Below are 19653 nucleotides of genomic sequence, written 5' to 3'. Positions count from 1 at the left end.
GGGATGGGAGTCTGGGAACCTGGGTTCCAATACTCACTCCCTATGACCTTCACTTCCCTTCTGGGGGCCTGAATGAAGAGAAGATGAGGGCTCTTAAATTTTTTTGTGTCATGGACCTCTTTGCAGGCTGACGAAGCTCATGAACTCCTTCACAGAATATGTTTCAGATAAATGAATGAAATGAGAAATTTCAGTAAAGATTAGTGTAAACATGTAATTTTTTTTTATCCTATCCAAAGTCATAGTCAGCATGAAATATAACCAGATTCGTTAGTAGGGGAGATTCCAAGTTCAGATCTTATGGACCCAGGGTTTGTGTTGTCCACAGTTCATAGCTTTGTAGACTTATAGAAACTTTGTTATTTTTAAAATAAATTTTACATTCTTATTGATTGAATTTCCCCTTATGTTTCTTTTTCTCTACCCCCCACAGAATATATTACAAAGATTTTTTTAATGGAAAAGTGGACAAAGAAAAAAAAAACTCATGGAATTTTAAAGCTATAGAGGAGCTTTGGGATTATATTTATACTGTAACTTCTTCGTACATCTTCTATATTCTACACTTTATCCCTTCTACCTTCTTTATGACCAAAAACTGATTTATCAGGATATGCCTGACTGTTTTTTGAAAAATGATGAGAACATGGAAATGTTCCAGGAAAGGTATGACACAGCAGGCATTATCCAAGAGTTTTAGGAAAAACAAAATCCCAGACCAGAGGCTCAGCCCCACCTAACTGGGGCCACCTTATTTATGTGTCTGGGGCAGGATAAAGTCAAAGATCAACTACCCACTGCATTTTTATGTCAGAAGAGTGGGAATCATGGATGACAGTTTAGTGAAAACGATTAATTTATTGTACTTTTCATTTCTCAACACATCTCCCCACCCCCAATCAAGTAAATGATGGATGAGATGGCTAATGGGAACCTAAAACAAAAATGATGAGTCTACTTGAGGCTCAAACCCATGACCTTGGGTCTTTAGGCCTTGGGCTCTAACTCACTGAATTAATAGATAACCTGCTGGAGAAAGTGAGAAGCAGGCAAGGGTAAAAAGGAGGCAAATACTGGAACAGATGGGAGCTGAGAGTTAGTACTAAGACATTGCCTAGATTCCCTGCTCTTTAAATGAGACCTTGATCCCGCTTCAGAATGGATCAGGAGAATGTTTGGGCAGCTCATTACCTCCTGGGCATTCAGCACAATAGCAGAGAGGGATGTGCACTCCATCTGGAGGTCTCTGGTTATGTAAAAGGTGGGAGATGATGGGGAAGGGATAACTCTGCAGCCTGGGTATCCAAATCTGACTGTGATCACACAGGCTTGGGGGGTTAGATTTTGACTTAGAAAGTGATTTGGGGCATTCTTCCTGAGAGCCAAAACAAGAGCATCAGTGCCAGGGAGTTCAGTCTGACAAGGATTGTGAGGGATTGCTTATCTATTTTTATACTAGGAGTTTTTGCATTTACACCACCCGCTCCTCCAAAGAGCTCAGACAGCTCACCTTCACAACAACCTTGGAAAGCAACATTTCCATAAAGCTCCCTTCTAAGATGGCTTTAAATGGGAATGAAGCAGGAATATGAGCCAGTATTTAAGACAAAGGTGGATTTGCCTATAAGCCAATAACCTGAGGGCAATATCCAGCCGGGAAAAGAAGATGCTTTACAAAGCATTTTAATCCCTCTTAGCCAATTAGGAGCATTTAAAACAGAAGACATTGGCATTATGCAACACTTTTAATGAGAAGCACTGGGCTTCCTCTGCTGGCTGGAAATGACAATCTGATAACAAGGTCGTCAAAAGTGGAAACCTCCTGATGGAATACAGTAACATTAAGTGCCCTCTCTGCTATCGATGCAAGGCTTTGTACCAGGCCATTCTAGGTGTGCTGTTCATCTTATTTACTAGGGAAGTAGTAACACCAAACACACCTGAGCAAAGCCAATGGCCAGGTCAGGAAGAAGATTACTATATTAGATGAGAACAACATGGAAGCTAAGGTGGTGGAGTAACAGCCTGTTTTTTACATAAGGAACCAAAAGTCTCCCATGGTCGCTATACCTCTTGAGTTATTTTAGACAGCTCTAATTAGAGTGTTGGGGTTGGGAGTGTTGGAATCAGGAAGGCCTGCATTCAAATCTGATGTCAGACACTCACTAGCTGTGTGATCCTGGGCAAGTCATTTTAACTCTCCATTTTGTCCTCTATAAATGGCAAACCAAACCATTACCTTTGCCAAGAAACCCTACACCAATGGAATCACAAAAAGTTGTGATGAGAGCGAAACCAGACAGCCCCGTAAAGTTATGTAAAATCGCCAGCAAAACGTTATACAAACTTAAATGGACTTATATTCTCTGGAAAAAACTTCCAGAGCACCAGCCTTGAATTCAGGAGGACCCGAGTTCAAATCTGATTTCAGACACTTAACACTTCCCAGCTGTATGACCCTGGGCAAGTCACTTAACCCCAGCCTCAGGGAAAAAAAAAAAAAAAAGAATGTGCCTTTCCAAATACAAACATAAGTGGTCTTGCCTATTCTGTTCTATTGTTCTATTTCTGTATAAAGTAGACCTTCAGAAAATGTTTCTTTGCAAAATCACTTCTCTCTTGAGGGTGATATTGTCCACCAAAAGAGCTGTCTTGGTGTCTTTCTAACCAATAAAAGCCTTTTTTATCACAGCCTTGAGTACCCAAACCGGCCCAAAAGCTTTGGACCACAGACCCATCCCTGCCCCAGACCACACCTTCATTATTTGGACACAATTGAACTGAACAACAATAGAAATTATTAGGAAAGTTTTGATAATGAGGTGAAATCTGATTTTCTGTAACTGCTACCCAATGATTCTAGTTCTCTCTTGCAGGGCCGATCTGAAGAGGAAGCCTGATCTTTCTCACTCTCACTCACTGAAACTTGAAGATGGTTACTAAACCTTGTTATTTCTTGACTTAAACATCCCCAAGTTCTTCTTCACCTGAATCCTTCCCCCATCCTAATCACTTTCCTGCAAACAAACTTCAGATTATTGGAATCCCTCTCATATCATTCACTGATTTCTTTATAAATGAAGAAAATTCATGTTCTCCAGTTGCAGCTACACTCTTCTTGAGCAAGGCAGTCCTTTTATTCTTCCCTAATAGATTCCCAATCTCACTCCTAATAGAAGCTATTCTGACAGGGGGAACCCTGAAACTGTCCTGACTTTGGAGGGGGGAGAAACTCTCCTTGAATTCCTAGCAAAAGCTGACTTGTCATCTAACAATAAACTTTCTTTTTGCCACCTCAAACTTTGGATTCATGAATTCTTTCGAGTTGAACCTGTGCATGGATCAGAAGAGGTTCCCACAACTCCCAGTACTGCCACTAATCTCATCAATTCTATTCCCTCCAGACTCTCACTTTTTCCCCTCCCCACTTTCTTTTTCAGCAGAGGAGTTTGCCTCTTGTTTTACTGAGAAAATTTAGGACATTCAAAGTCAGCCCCTCTTTTACCTTTTCCTTCCATCTCAAAACTAACTCTATTTCCCCTGGTCTATGACATAGAGATGATCCTTCTTTTCCCCAAGGCTAATCCCTCTGTATATGTGTTGAACCACTTCCCCTCCTGTCTTCTCTAAAAGACAGCAAATTCAATCATATTCATTTTCCCCTCTCTCTCCTCCTTTCTCTCTTCTCTCTTCTCCTTCCCTCTTCTCCTTCTCTCTCTCTCTCTCTCTCTCTCTCTCTCTCTCTCTCTCTCTCTCTCTCTCTCTCTCTCTCTCTCTCTCTCTCTCTCTGTCTCTGTCTCTCTCTGTCTCTGTCTCTCTGTCTCTCTCTCTGTCTCTCTCAGTCTCTCTCTCATTTTTCTCCCTTCTTCTCTCCCCCTCATACCATACTGCCTCTTAATGTAAATCCAATGTCCATAAAAAGAGAGGCAATAAACCTGCTATCCTTTGTACTTGTTAGACATTATCTAGAGTATTTTAGTGGCCATTTGGAAAGAATTTTATTTGTTCACTAAAAGGAGAGGATTCAGTGGAAGACAATTGGAATGGAAAGCAGATTCAAAACCATTGCATAGAAGATCTGGGAAAGTTTAGACAGAAGACAAGAGAAGGGAAGGCGATATGTCTGATGTCTTTAAATATCTGAAAGGCTGTCATATGGAAGGGAGATTAAACTAGTTCTGCTTAGCCAGAGAAGCATTAGAAAAAAACTTTCAGAGAGACATTTCAACTCTGCATAAGGAGGATGTCCCTTACAATTAGAATTGTCCAACAATGGAATGTACTGCCCCAAAGGGTTGGGAGTTCTGCTTTCACTTGAGATCTTCAAACAGACTGCATGAAGGGAAGTAATATATAATAAGTCTGAAAAGGTTGCCTAGAGCCAGATTGGAATAATTCACATTTTTAATGCTTTACAACTTACAAAAGACTTTACTTACAACTACTTTGCAACTCAGACAATGAAGCTATCATTATTTCCATTTTTATTTTATCTAAATAAATGAAATTCGGAGTTATAATCATAAAATGGGAAAGCTGGAAAGGATCCAAAAAATCATCTGGTCCAGCATCCTCATTTTGCAGAGGAAGAAAAATAGCTCAGGTAGAGGAAGTGATTTTTCCAAATTTATGTAACAGCTAAATGGCAGAGCTGAATTTGAACTCAGGTTTTTTGTCCCCACAATCCAGTAGTCTTTTATGTTCAAGGAAAGTATGGAAGCCAAGACTCAAACTTATGTCCTATGGCTCAAAGCAGGCTCTTTTACTATGTTCTCACTTATGAGACATCTTGCTTTAAAACAAGAACAAAAACAGTTGGAGCACTAAGGGTAGTGGTAATTTAGGCCATGGAATAAGATAGTTCAGTCATAATAAATGACTTACCACCACACTATTAAATAACTACAAAAGGTAGTACTGAGGAGCAGCTAGGTGGTGCAATGGATAGAACATCAGCCCTGAAGTCAGGAGGACCTGAGTTCAAATGTGGCCTCAGACACTTAACACTTCCTAGCTGTGTGACCCTGGGCAAGTCATTTAACCCCAATTATCTCAAAAAAAAAAGTTGCACTGTTAGTACTTCTATAACTTTTATTTCAGAAATGTGAACTTGTTTCAGTGCAATTGATATATTAGGGAATGTTTCTGAGCATTGTGCAAATTTCAAGTTTGCCAACAAGCAAGCAATTGCATTAATGGGCAAATTTATTAAAGACAAAAGCAAATTTGCCTATTAATGCAATTGATTGCTTGTTTATTTTACATACAAATTTAAATCTTGTTGGCATATTAAATACTTTATATTAATATCAAATTTTTCATGACCCTCACATTGAGTTATTCAATATAATAAATATGGCATTTACCTTGATAAAAATCTTAACTTTGCTTGTGGAAGTGGGTGTCAAAAAGATTGCAGTTTGTGAATTAATGTGAATTGATACAATTCTGCATTCTTCACTGTTTCTTGTGGAAGTAATTTTGAAGAGGCAAACTTAAACATAAACATAAATTATATGCAAACCAAATATTTGTTTTAAAATAAATATTTTTATGATTTATTATCAGTAAATATTTAATTTGTATACTTATTTTATATACTTACATACCTGGTATAAAAATTTCTCAGATAAAAATGGGTTATGAATGAAAAACATTTAAGAAGCCTTGTACTATACCACTCTTCATCTCTATATTTTCTGTGGTCTTGAAGGTCCAAAGTTGCAGTATGTTCAATTTATTTAGGAAGAAAAAGGAGAGTGATTGGGGAAGATGTCATGCTGAACCACAAGCTTGAGATTAGTATTTATGTATTTCTTAGCCATTTAACATGTATAAAACTGCTACCATTTTTATTAGGTACCTTTTTGTAATGTATGTCACTGATTGTGAGCTTCATCTCTTCATGAAGTTCTTTTCCAAAGCAGCTGAAGTTCTTCTCTGCAGGGAATAGATGTTGCGCTTGACTCTATCCTCTAAGGAGGAGGTGGACGTATTTTCTAACTTCAACTGGTGGATGAATTTCCCATCCCGAGAGTCCAATTTCTCCAATTTTCGTTCTCTTTCATCTTCCTTTTCATGCCTTCAAGGATGTTCAGCCTCTCTTCCTCCCACCACTTGACATTCTCCATCATTTCTTGCCGTTTTCGCTCTAGTTCCTCTGCTGAGAGTTTTCTGGTATAACCTGAAGCATGTCGCTTTTGATACCCTTCCTTTTTTGGGGAACGGTTCTTAGTTCGGCCTCTTTCTTTCCTGTTTACTTTGGAATTGTGCTGCTACTATGTTTAGGGGACCGTGACCTCCTGTGAGTCTTAGCATCCCACATACCTTTCCTCCTGGGGTGTTTTAAAGGCGAATGGGAGGGGCTTCATGATCTAGAATAATTCTTGACCCAGTGTGCTCCCCCAACTTCAACAGCCAGAGGTCCTGGTAGTCTCTGATCATGGTCAGTGTCTTTAATCTGTAAGCCATAAGCTGGAATTTTGGGTAAAGCAGGAGGAGTACTTGCCATCTTCTTTTGAGACCTTTCATGGCTCCGCTCTTCCTCACTGCTAGAGCAATCACTGCTGGAACTTCGATGCTTGTGCTTCTTATGTTTTTTTTTTTTCTTTTCCTTCTTCTTCTTCTTCTTCTCCTTCTTTTCCATGGTCCTTTGCAACAATTATTTAATTTTCTTCATTTTCACTGGATTATTCAAGACTTCTCTCTTTTTCTCTTCTTCCTTCTTTCAAATGATAAAAAGTGGGTCCTCCCGTATTTTGCTGGCCATGTCAAGTGGAGAATTGGCACCAGAGGGGGCAAAGATAGAGCCTGGAAGAAGTCCTGTCTCAGATGAACAGCCTGCTTCTTTTTCTTCCATCTTCTCAAAAACATACTTGTCAATGGGACGTCCCATCAGGTACTCATCAGGGTTCACCATGCCACCAGGACTCTGGTACATCCAGTCTAGTTTTTCTTCTTTTTTTTTTTTTTTTGACAGCTCCCACATCCTCTGCATAGCGCTGCATCTCCTCCCGTGCCCTCTCTTCCCGAAGCTCTCTCTGCAGCTCCTCAATCTTTTTCCGCTCTGCCTCATGTTTCTGCTCTGCCTTCCACACTTTCTCCATATTTCGGAGAGTCTGTGGGTGCCAGCTCTTCTTCAGATTCAGATCTCCACCTCCCATGATGGTCTGCTCTTTTCAGCTCCCGGACACGGGAAGGAGGAGACTCCGTATAAAGAGATAGCCCCAAAAACCTTCCCCCCGCAGTCGCAGCGGTCTTTATTTATTATCCCCTTCTAGAACACCACGTTGGGTGCCAAAATATAGTGTTCTGTTTCTCTAGAATACAATCGTTCTCTGGAAGGAGGTTTCTTTATCCCTCTGAATCCAAAGCCTCCAGACATGGGAACAAATCAGACTCTGCCTCTAAGAATGTGGGATTGTGGGTTTCCCAGAAATCAATCCTAGTTGTGAATCTCCTGGAAGTCCATGAGCAGGCTTTTCCTTTAGACTTGTGAATCTGCTGGACTCACAAATCCACTGAATCCTGGCTCTGAATCTCCTCAAGCTTCCCTGAAGTTCTCCTGGCAAGTCTTCTCCTTGACCCAATCCAGACTGACCTCCCCACTCAATGTTGGCTCCTTATATCCTCCAGAGAATGGATTTGTGGTGTAAACCTCTTTAAAGGTGTAAACTCCTTTAAAGTTGTGAACTCCTTTAAAGGTGTGAACTCTGAACCAAAGAATTGTTAAGTCCAAATAACCAATTTAGCACCTTGTAATAATCCTAACAACTGATAAAGATTTTGAGCATGGTCTGTGTTTTTTTTTTTTTTTTACTGCTTGTTCTGTACAACATGATGCTTTTTGGAGGAATACTTATGTCAATCTGTATTTCTATCACAAATCTATCATTACTTAGTGCCAGGCCATTGGAGTAAAACTGCAAAAATCCTGAGGGTTTTATGGTAAACCACTAAGGATTCTGGCACCTTTCACATTCTTGTATGTCCTACCTTTACTTAGCTGACATTCTCATCATGGAATAAATAGTGACCTCAAGGTGGGGAGTCACCTATAGCTGAAATCTTAAACCTGGGATTCATTAGTTTATTCTTTAAAAAATTTTTTTGACAATTTTATTTCAATATATTTCCTTAGCAATTTATTTTACCCAATTAAAAGCATAATTCTCTGAGGACTCCATAGACATCACCAATTTGCAAAAAGGGAAAAAAATAATTTAAGATCTTCTGTTTTAGAGGAAGAGTATCAGGAATTGTAGGAAAGATACTGGTGAAAATAGAGGAATCAGTAGATAAACAAAGCAGCCTTCATTGATACCTAATGATGTGATCCTATTTTACCATTCTCACTTGCCAACCCACGACAAATGATCATAGCCTAAGTATGTGGTACTAACCATGTTGCTGACAAATCTGTGCCGTGTGTGATAACAAACACATCATACTCATTCAGAACATCCAACTGCCATTTAAAAGCAGAACAAAGACTTCAGCTTTTATGTCAGCACAACTGGCAAATATACCTGCCCTTAAAACTCATAAGATTCCTGCTCATTAAACTGCATTCTATAGAACTGAAAGTAAGAGTAATATAACTCATTTCCTAGTTGATAAATGGTCAAAGGATATATCAGGCAGTTTTTAGATGAAGAAATGAAAAAATGCCTATAGTCATATGGAAAAATGCTCTAAATCACTATTAATTAGATATAATTAAAACAGCTCTCTGAGGTAGCACCCCACATCTATAAGACTGGCTAATGTGACAGAAAAAGAAAATAATAAATATTTTAGATATGGGAAAATTGGCATACTAATGCATTGTTGGTAGAGTTGTGAACTGATCTAACTATTGTAGACATCTAACTATGCCCAAAAGGCTATTGAACTTTTCATACTCTTTGATCCAGCAATACCACTATTAGTTCTGTATCCCAAAGAGATTTTTTTAAAGGAAAAGAAGATTTTATATATATATATATATATATATATATATATATACACGTATATATATATATATATACATATATATATATATATATACACACACATACAGGGTCAAGATTATGACAGGAGAATAAAGTCAAAGTAGCAATGAATGATAAACTGCGTGAGCAAAGAAGATTAGACTTATTCTATGAATGTCTATGGTTAAGATGAAGCATAAGTTTAGCAGGGATGGGGTCAAGAACATGGAAGGATAGAAGGTTATGATCAGAGAGGAATTTCAGAATTAAAAGCTCAAAAAGGCAGCATAACTGTAATAGTGAAAATTAGTTTATGATCAGGGATGTTCACCCCGGTCCAATAACTTGTTCTCTGAAAAAAAGTATGCGACATAATTTTAAGCTTAATTACCATTATCAAATTTTAAGCTTAATCACCATTATTAGCATTTTCTCCATTGCTTTATTATGTCTAGATAGTCAGTGAACCAATAACTTGAGACTTGGTTTGTAACATTTGTTGATTTTCCAGATGCAAATGAACATAGTAAAAAAAAATCTAATAATTGACTTTTAAGAGCTAGTATGAGCTGGTTCCATCACATTCTTTGTGATCCCCATGGGTAGCTGTGGTGGAATTCTACTAATGGAATCTGGGGAAACTGATGAAATAACTGATGAAACTGATACTGAACTCTTTAAAAAAAGATGGAATGATTTGGAGACCAAAAAATGACATAATCTGAATAAAGCAGTAAAAAAAAAATGGTATCTCTCAAAAGAAGAGAGGTTTCTACATAATATAACCAGAGAAAGGATCTAAATAATATAACCAGAGAAAGAAGTGCCAGCAAGGAGTAAAATAATATATCTACTGACAGCTTTGAAACTACAGATTGATCTTGTCACATATATTCAAAGAGAAGCAAGTTATACATAGAGATCAATAGTTTCATGTACAATTCTCTTTATCTGTTCTAAAATATGTATATGTGCATATATACATGTGCATATATATATATATATACATGATTTGTTAATTTCTGAAAGGAAATAATTATTTAAAAATACTATGCCTATTCTTCCTCCTGTTTCAATATATTAGAGATATGAGAAAAAAATAACAATAGTGAGGAGGTTAGCTAGACATACAATATCTTCTGGAAAAGCCCAAGTTTCTGGTACCACAAGAAGATGAAAAGTGTGAGAGGAAGAAGTCTTGGATAATGGACAATTTGTTAATGATAGAACAGAGATTATCTAGAACACAATGGTATATGGATGGAAGAGGTAAGGATAAAGAGGTAGAAAGTATTTCTAAAGGAGAGAGGGATAAGAGAGTAGAAAATTACTGGCATTTAAGTGAATTTTTTCATCATGGAAAATCATAAAATAGATGAAAACACAAAATAGTCCTCAGTCCTGTGTGTCCCTCTTCTACTTCTGAACTGATGATGGTAAGCTGGTAAAAGGGGTGGATCATAAATTAAGAATCACACAGTTTCTTAGATTGCCTATAAATATTGATTTAGTGCCTGGTATTCTAAATGTGAGATCCTTGTACAATAACACTAGAGGAATTAAACTACATGCATTTTGGCAGTCTCACTATAAACGAAATTAGAAGACATAAAGAGATAATTCAAAGGATCTCTTTGGAAAGGTGAAGATTAAAGTGGAAGAGTTGGCTTCATCACATTCTGAAAGGAAAAAAGGGATATTTCATGGGACACTTGCTTATATTTCCATTTAGTACTCATAAATACCCAGGACAAAGAAACTACCATGAAAATAGTTGCAACATAGGCAAAAACATTTGTTTGGAATAAAGACAACAAAGTTAAGAAACTGTATCAAAGAAATTACTTCGGAAAAACCTAGGAAGATCTATATGAACTAATGCAAAGTAAAGTGCGCAGAACCAGAACAATCTACAAAGTAACAGGAATATTATAATCAATTTTGAAAGACTGAATAACTCTAATCAACACAATAATTTACTACAATTCCAAAGGATTCATGATGTAACATGCTGTCAACCTCTAGAAAGAGAACAGATGGACTCAGAGTGTAGATTGGGGAATAATTTTTTCTTTTTAATTTTTAGAAAATTGCTGATGCAAAAAGGTTTTTATTTTTTCATGCTTTTTCATTAGGTGGGGAAGAGAAAAGAAGAAGGAGAGAATTTGGATCTGGAAAAAAAAGAAGTAGAAAAAAAGATATCATATCAAGAACATAATTAGGTCCTCTAAAGTCTAAACCAAATCAACATTGAACTTAATAGTCAGTGACTATGAATCGGCACAAGGAGGAATGAAGTGATTCTAAATTTTGAAATGATAGAGGCTAAAGACTTATAGATCACTTGGAATTTTTCTATCTATATGCCATGAATATTTTTGTCAGGAAGTACCTTGGAAAGCACTAGATGTGGAAAGGACTGAATATCATAGAAATTAAAAATTGATTATATTTTAATGAACAGAAAATGACTGGTTACTTGATATGTATGTCTCCATGCAGTTCAGACTGTAGACTATTTTAAGCAAAGGTTAAAATTAAAGGCAATTTAGATGAGAGGATAAAGAAGAAAAGATTCTGCACTCAATTAGAACAGCTAACTGTTGACCCATTTAAATAAGCTGTTGACTCTGAAATATGTGAAATGAATAAAAATAAAAACATTGATTCTATTGTCATTTTAAAGAAAATTTAACCCCCCAAAATCACCATATTTAAGAGGGCAAAACAACTCAGAAATTACTTTAGTCAATATTCCCTTTTTTTTTTTTTTTTGATAAGAGGAAAGATATAGGCTGCCAGAGACAACACTGGTGTAGAGTACAAGTTCATTTACAGTGTTACACAAAACAATTATGGAAGATAATGAGTGGTGATCATTTCAAAAAACAATAAAAAATGATAAAGGGTAAAATGGGCTTGTAAAAAGTTTGTCATGAGATTCCATTAAGTCAGATTATTTTAAGAGCATTTACAGATAGAACTTGATAGAAAATAACAAATAAATGTTAAATGATACAGGTTTACCAGCATTTCTATAGCACTTTATTCTTATAACAGTAGAACAATTGTGTTTGTATTCTGCCTCCTCAAAATACAATATGATGTGATATTTAACCTCTAATGGATTGTTTGCTATCCTGGGAAAAGGGAAGAGGTGGAGAAGGAGGGAGAAAAAAATTTAAGCATAAAGTTTTGCAAATGTAAATATTAAAAAATTATCTTTGTATAAATTTGGAAAAATTAAATATTATTGAAAAAATTTAAAAAATATTATGTGAAAAGTGAAGTCAGGAATAGTGGCTTAATGTGACCAATGCTAAGGATAATACTTATTTTCAAGGGTAGGCAGAGATTGCCTCTCAAAATGGCTCAAAAAAGGGAATATTCTTTTTTTTTTCTTTTTCTTTTTCTTTTTCTTTTTTCTTTTTTTTTTTTTTTTTTTGGTGAGGCAGTTGGGGTTAAGTGACTTGCCTAAGGTCACACAGTTAGGAAGAGGTATCTGAGCCCAGATTTGAACTCAGATTTCTCCTGACTCCGAGGCCAATGCTCTATCCATTATCCTATCTAGCTGCCCTCAAAAAGGGAAAATTCTAAATTTAGAAAACAAACAAAAAAAATTACCACTCAAAAGAGTTGGCCAAAAGGACATCAACATTATTGATCCATATGCTTACTTTCTATTAAGATAAAACCTCCATGAGAGTGGTTTATGACAATACCAAGAGAATCCTTGATGAGAATATGTAAAGAGAATAGATAGATTTTCATAGATGATTTAATATAGTAAGCTGACTGCATCTTCAGTAATAAATCTGAATGAGCGGTATAGAAAATATAATATACCACTGTATTTATTGACTTTTATTATAAAAAGCTTTAGGTTTGAAATAGCAAAACAAAAGCTAAAGTTTCTGATTTTCTGATGAACAATATCAAACTAAAACCAAACCAAGATGCATGTCAGCATCATCAAGTAAATTCTATCTGAAAAGTTATTTTCTATAGATGGAAAAATTATCCAGATATTTCTGTCTGCGGTTTGTATTATACTGATTGCACCAAGCTCACAGGATTTCCTAATGAGATTTTATTCTCACTCAATAGTCTCTCTTTACACTCAGGGAAACAAACCAAAACAATGTGTTAAGAATACATATGCAGTTGAATACTGTGATGTTTAAAAAGTTTGAGAAACATACTTTCTCTGTAATTTAATAATTTTATTAATAAAGCTAGCTTAATAAAAGAGGTCAGTGGCAATGCCAAAGACAACATGGCAGAGTTCCTGAGGGTGGCAATCAATTTTAATTGGTTAACAATTATTGAGAGAATGAATATTACAGTGAGGGGCTGGACCTATTCTAATGAACTCTGATTACACCCAGTTTTGGGCAATCTATTCAAAAAATTTATTCCTACCCTAACTTGAGAATAACGGGCTTCCCCATCTGTATGGAATATGAGCAAAATTGGTAAGAAAGTCAATTCAATCTCATTATGAGTAATGTCTTTCAAGAGACTGAACTTTAAAATGAGGACTATAAGAAGGGGAAATTCTAGATTTCTCCAAATCATTGGTTATTAATAATCATTTCTCTCAATATGTACTCCATTGAGATGGTCCATCATCATGTATATGAAACTCTAGATCTCTATAGAAGACTTTTGGAAAGATAATAACATGAAGTACACAGAAAAGGACACAGATGACATAGGAAGGAATGTTCATATTGATGAGCTCATAATTCTACAAAATTGTCCACCTTATGGACAAATCCTGACTATAGAGTACAGCAGAGCTTTTTATGTCCAATGTCCTGTCCCCTCATAGATCACACTCTCACATTTCCTACACTCTTACAATGTTCCAAACCCTGTATTCTCCTCTCTTCTAGCTTCCCATGAATTAGCTTAAATGGTGATGAACAACACATAGGAAAATAAGCAGGACAGATATGGATTAGGACATGTTTCTCTGCTTAAGAAGGATCCAGTTCCCTATGAGAATTTATTCCACACAGAGGTAATGTCTAGGTAATGTTTAGGTGGTCATTGTAATATCTACTATTAGTGTTCTTCTACCTGTCCTTAGTGACAATGATGAAAGTCACATTTTTCTTGGAGCAGGAATGAAGAGGAAGGGAACGTAGTTGGACTGCCCTAACATATACAGTATTAATGAAAGAGTTCTCCGGTTTGGGATTATTGATATTATCAGTACAAATGGAATGGCTAGCCACAAGATGCTGTCAAAGCAAGAGATGGTCTGAAAAAAGAGAGGAAGAAAAGAAGAAAAGAAAGAGGGAAAAATAACAAAAGGGTAGAGTTCTAAGCTACAAATGCCTTTCCATTCAAACTTCCACTTCTAATTCCTATTACTACTACTACTACTACTACTACAGGATGAGTCAGCCTACAAGCATGAGTCAGATACACTCAACTGTCAGCATGATCACGAAAGTCATATACTGTTGCCTCTGCTCTGGTTCCAGGTTTCCAACTTATCAGATATGTTCTATTTTGATGCAAACATACTAAGAAAGAAAGGATGTGTAGAGAATAGTCTTCATGCCAGAAGATCTAGGTTGAATCCCAACTCGATATGACCCATGAAAGTCACTTCACCTTTATGACCCTCAGTCTATTCATCTGTAGAACAGGATAGGACTGGACTGTAATTTGGGAATGGGAAACTCTTGGAAGAATAAACTCCTTCTGTCATTGCTGGCCAGTACTTTCTTTGTAACTTACAGTTTTAAAAGGTTGCTCAGAGTCCCCAAGGGTTAAATGATTTGTCCAAAGTCACATTGTCAGAGTATGTCAAAGACAGGACTTGAATTCAGGTTCATAATAATGACGCCAGTCATTGGGGTCATTAGTTTTTTAGCTACTTTCCCTCAAAATTGTTTTTTTTTTTTTTTTTTTTTAGCTACTTTCATTCTGTTGAATAGGTATAATGACACTTATACAACTACTATCAGAATTATGATATGAAACAACAACTCTTGGTAACCAGGTCTGGGAAACTAGTAGAGTGTGGAGTCTTGGGTCAGGAAGACCTGAATTCAAATCCAGCTTATTTGTATGATTCTTGACACAGCACTTAATCTTTATCTGACTCAGTTTTTTCATCTGTAAAACGGGGATGATAACATTTACCTTCCAGGATTCTTTTGGGGATCAAAAGCCTTAAAGTACTTTGTAAATTCTAGGTGATATTATTGTTTCTAATAATAACCATAAGACTTGAAATGTTGTGTGAGCTACTAATACCAGATTATGAAATCCATGAGAGTGGATTGGGTCTTTCTATTTATCCTTCTGTTTCTCTCCAGAGGTGATTACAGGGGCCTTACATACAAGGGGTGCTTAATAAATGCTTGCTGATGTAAGAAATGAGAATGGATGAACTTCTAAAGGCTGGTTGCTCCATTTGTTAATTAATAGCTGAAAACATTCTTAAGCCTCTGCAAATTCCTTGCAGAGAGCCATTAAGATAAAATATGTTTATATAAAGTCATTTAAAGAATTTAACTGGAACACCACTGAAACTTTGTATAGGAAACAGGTAAGCATTTCTAAATGGTCTAATAATTATTACACATGAACCCTTATTTCCATTTCTATAGTTTGTGATGATAAATTCTGACTCCTGTAACTTTCTTTATTAAAAGAATCTCATTACAATGATTTCGCTGTAACATTTTGTAACTTTATTACATCAATGTAATGGCTGGTGTGCTAATTAATTTTTGCAATTCAACAAGACCCTGCTAATTTGGTATCATTTTTATGACTTAGAGCACAATGAATCAACAGGATGATGGTCTCATGGGATAGCCCAATTTCTATATGCTCACTCACTAGGACAGCATAAATAACCACTACACGTAAATGAAAAATTCATAAGATGGAAATCCCACAAATTATCAATGAAAGGACCTGTACAGCAGGAATGCTTATTTCAGACCTGCTTCTTATTTTTCCTGAGACTTCTTCCTGAGGATGGATAACAGCATCAGTGACTCCCCAGAGTAGTTGGGGGAAAGTTACTCTTACTTTCTTCCATATCTCCCTTCTAAAAGTAGAAGATAAAAAATTATACATGAGGCTTCCTAAAAGAAGCCATAATTTGCTCTTAGTATCCATGTGAACCCTAAATCTGATCATTCCCCTCTGGCATATGAAGGGAATCTATTATTCACTTGAAAATGGGAGCAAGGAGCCATGGAACCCCTTGATCAGAATCTCAGAGTTAGGAAGGGACTTCAGAGGTCTTACAGTTCAATTTATGCTTAAACTAGAATGCCCTCTATGATATCCCTTCATCATTCACCAATTATTTTGATTTCCTATCTATATTAATAAGTTTCTCATAGATTAGGATAAAATTTTCTCTCTCCCACAGGCCTAGACAGATCATGAGATGGTATGTGGAAGCATAGGTAAACAGAGTTGGAGGAGACTCTCCAATTCAAACCATGCTATGGATCAGTAAAATAATTGCATTCCTTACTATGGAGCATTTTATTTACCTTGAGCAGCTCAGGAGGCAGGGAGCAAGAGTTTGGAGAAAAAGTTTTAAGGAAAAGGACTTTTTGGTTTCAAAAGATTGATGGTCTAGTAAAAATTTGTCTTACATATATCCCCCCACTATGGATTGGTGGTTGAGGAAATGTCCTACTCATTAGACAAGACAAACCAAGGTGTTGGGATTTCCATCTAATAGCTTCTAATAGTCCCCACATCCAAGCACTCAATCATGTCTTGGTCACCTGCAGTCATACCTGGCTGCCTATCAATGGAAATGTTCCCGGGGAAGAGATGATCCCAGTGAGGAAAAAATGGGTAAAAGCCACCAATCCAAAGCATTCTCCAGAGAAATTCTGGAAAGAAGAGGGAAACTTTTTCCTCTTCTGAACCTCAAATAATATTCTGTCAGAGAACTGTCATGGAGAAAGTAGTGAGCAGAGAACTAGATTCAGAGTCAGGTTCAAACTCCAACTCTGACACTACTTATGTAACAGCTTACTCTCTCTGCACCTCAGCCTCCTCATCTGGAAAATGGGATAACAATCCTTGCATTACTCACCTCAAAATATTGTTGTAAGAAAACCATAAAATGCTTCAGGTACAAGCTATTATTATTTGTACTTTTTGTATTTATTATATCTTGTCTTGTGTTATAATTATCCGCATTTCTTGAGTGTTTGGTACATGGTAGGTACTTAATACTTTTCTTCTCTTCCTTCCTTTCCTTCCTTCCTTTCCTTCCTTCCTTCCTTCCTTCCTTCCTTCCTTCCTTCCTTCCTTCCTTCCTTCCTTCCTTCCTTCCTTCCTTCCTTCCTTCCTCCCTTCCTCTCTTCCTCCCTTCCTCTCTTCCTTGCTCTCTTCCTTCCTTCCTTCCATTCCTTCCTTCCTTCCATTCCTTCCTTCCTTCCATTCCTTCCTTCCTTCCATTCCTTCCTTCCTTCCTTCCTTCCTTCCTTCCTTCCTTCCTTCCTTCCTTCCTTCCTTCCTTCCTTCCTTCCTTCCTTCCTTCCTTCCTTCCTCCTTTCCTTCCTTCCTTCCTCCCTCCCTTCCTCTCTTCCTTGCTCTCTTCCTTCCTCCCTCCCTCCCTCCCTCCCTTCCTTCCTTCTTTCCTTCCTTCCTTTTTCTTCCTTTCTTTTCCTTCCTTCCTTTTTCTTCCTTTCTTCCTTCCTTCCTTTCTCTTTCTTCCTTCTTTCCTTTCCTCTCTCACTTCTTCCTTTCTTCTCTTCCCATCTTCCATCCTCTGTCAAGTTCTTCTATATGCAAAATCTCTGGGCTCTGGGCAAAAAATGGAATTAATGTTGAACAGGACGGTATAAACGCTTGCTGAATTGAATTGTGAAGACACAGCTAAGACAAGTAGTATTACCCAATTTTCCCTAATTCAAACCTTATAACCCCTGCTCAGATCTTCTCTTAATAGATATATCAGCTCTGAAAATCCAGGCATTAACCTGGGAGATGAGAGACAAGAATGGCAATGATGAATTTTCTTAGGAATCTGTGGTTGTCCCCATTGCTGCAGTTACACAATACATACTAGCCAGATGGTGGATATTAGTGAGGATAAACTAACAGTTTTTGTTTTTAATGAAAATATTTAGTTTGAACTTTAGAACAAAACCCAGAAACCTACTTCACTCAATAAAAGGTATAATTTCCTTGAATTTATTTTTAAAATTGGGAAGAAACTGGAAAGCTGGACATGATGCTAGGCTTCAGCTGGAACAACAATTGGTGTTCACTTTCTAATGGAAAATTTTCCTTGGTGCTTGATTCTTCTTTCACAAGATTTTCCTCTTTCACTCTAGGAGCACATCTCAAAATATCAATAACTTTTTGTGACTGGGAAAAAGCATCTTACAGAGAAAGAATACAAAACAGTGACAAGATCATTGGGCTTGGAGTCATCATGAAACAATCAAGTTCAAGTTGCTCTATTTGCCAGTTGAATGACCTTGAGCCAATCATTTAATTCCCTGCCTCCGTTTCCTCATCTAGAACACAGAACTAAAAATGGTTGTACCAGTTCCACAGAATTTTGTTTTTGCTTTTTAAATTTTACTTAGTATTTTGTTTTTCCATAGTAACATGTAAAAACAATTTCCAACATTCCTTATAAAAACTTCCAGATTTTTTCTCTTTCTCCCTCCCCAGTCCTATTGAGAATATAAGCAATTCAATATAGGTTTTTACACCTATATTTATTAATAGTCATGTTGTGAAAGAAAACATAGATCAAAACAATTTGAAAAGAAAAATTATATAAGAAATTCTCAAGAAAAATATAGAAAGCTTTTTTTTTTAAGTTCTTCAACCTGCACTGAGACACCAGTTTTTTGTTTTTTTTCCTCTGGGTATGGGTAGCATTTTTTCCATAATAAATCCTTTAGATTTGTCTTGGATCATTGTTTTACTGTGAATTGGTGAATTGCTTTGTCATTCACAGTTGATCATCTTACAATATTGCTGTCACTTTGTATATAGTACATTTCACTTTGCATCTGATGCTCATAGAAGTCTTTGCAGGTTTTTCTAAGAGGTATCCTGCTCATCATTTCTCATAACACAATAGTAATCCATCATAATTACACACCACAATTTATTCAGCCATTCCACAGTTGATGAGCTGCTATACATATTTGTGTGTGTGTGTGTGTGTGTGTGTGTGTGTGTGTGTGTGTGTGTGTGTATATAGACTTATACAATTGCTATGTCAAAGTATCTATGCTTTGGGTATAATTCCAAATTGTTCTACAGAATAATGAAATCCGTTGATAACGCCATCATTGTGCACTAATGTCTCATTTTCCCCACATTTCAGGATTATTTTTTCTTAAAGAAAAGACTTTGTAAAACTTAAATTGCTATAGAAAATAAAGTTATTAATGAATGGGAAAGAAGATGGAAGATGGCAATGAAAAGAAGAGAAAAAAGGAGTGGAAAATTATCCTTTCCAGAAACATAGCTTGATGGTCAGCTATTCTTGGTCTATATCCTATATAATTTGAGGACAGTCATGAGTTTTTCTCTTTGTATTCTGATGATATAGCACAGTGCCTTGCACTTAAGAATGAAGTTAATGAATTGTAAAGTGTTCCCTTAAGCAAATAACTCATTTATATGATATTGTAAGGTATTTAATAGA

The 19653-nt window shown here is 36.5% G+C and overlaps 1 protein-coding gene and 1 pseudogene across 2 annotated transcripts in view; both read right to left on the bottom strand.

Moving 5' to 3' along the window:
* The window catches only part of ADAMTS2 (ADAM metallopeptidase with thrombospondin type 1 motif 2), a 445301-nt gene that overhangs the window by 185158 nt on the left and 240490 nt on the right, over nt 1–19653 (bottom strand). The gene's annotated exons all lie outside the window — the stretch shown is intronic.
* Nucleotides 5896–7238, bottom strand: LOC141556894 (pre-mRNA-splicing factor CWC25 homolog pseudogene; annotated as a pseudogene).

The sequence above is a fragment of the Sminthopsis crassicaudata genome, chromosome 2 (assembly GCF_048593235.1).
Source record: "Sminthopsis crassicaudata isolate SCR6 chromosome 2, ASM4859323v1, whole genome shotgun sequence".
Lineage (NCBI taxonomy): Eukaryota > Metazoa > Chordata > Mammalia > Dasyuromorphia > Dasyuridae > Sminthopsis > Sminthopsis crassicaudata.
The sequence above is the reverse complement of the archived record's forward strand: the minus strand, read 5'-3'. Positions and strand labels throughout refer to the sequence as shown.